Genomic DNA, 584 nt, shown 5'->3' on the forward strand with positions numbered 1-584 from the left:
TTATTTTAACAGTAAACGGAGACTCTAGGTGTCCTCAACACATTGAGACTCTTACATTAGAGGAGATGTTGTTCATTGCCAATGAAATCTGTAGCCAGCAGGGGGTGCCATTGTCATGTCTTTACTGTTGGCTACATTGGGTTAATAGGGACCCAGGAGCTTATTTTTGCTCCTTGGACCCCCCAGCAGGTTAATTCGCTATGGTTAAGTCTGCGACTCATTTTCTTTGTCTATTATGCATATTTTCTTCTTTTATTTATATTTTAACATAGTAAATTACAACCTGTTGTTTTAGAGTTCTAACATTTCTTCAATTTCTCCATAAAGAATTTCAAACCTTTGTTTTTAAAAGAGTTAGTTGTTTTTTCTCAGCATTTATGTGTGAGCTTATATGCCACTTAACGCTGGTTACCATAGGCTATTTAGTAATCACAACTGAATTAGACCACATTAAACTGAATGAGACCATATTAATACCATGCAATTTGACCACTAAATTAGATGTCCACAGAACAAGATCACATAAACTGCCTAGCACACATTGACATGAAGCTATGCGATAAAAACTGAGCTGGACCATAAAG

The sequence above is a fragment of the Enoplosus armatus genome, chromosome 20 (genome assembly GCF_043641665.1).
Source record: "Enoplosus armatus isolate fEnoArm2 chromosome 20, fEnoArm2.hap1, whole genome shotgun sequence".
In the NCBI taxonomy this organism is placed as follows: domain Eukaryota; kingdom Metazoa; phylum Chordata; class Actinopteri; order Centrarchiformes; family Enoplosidae; genus Enoplosus; species Enoplosus armatus.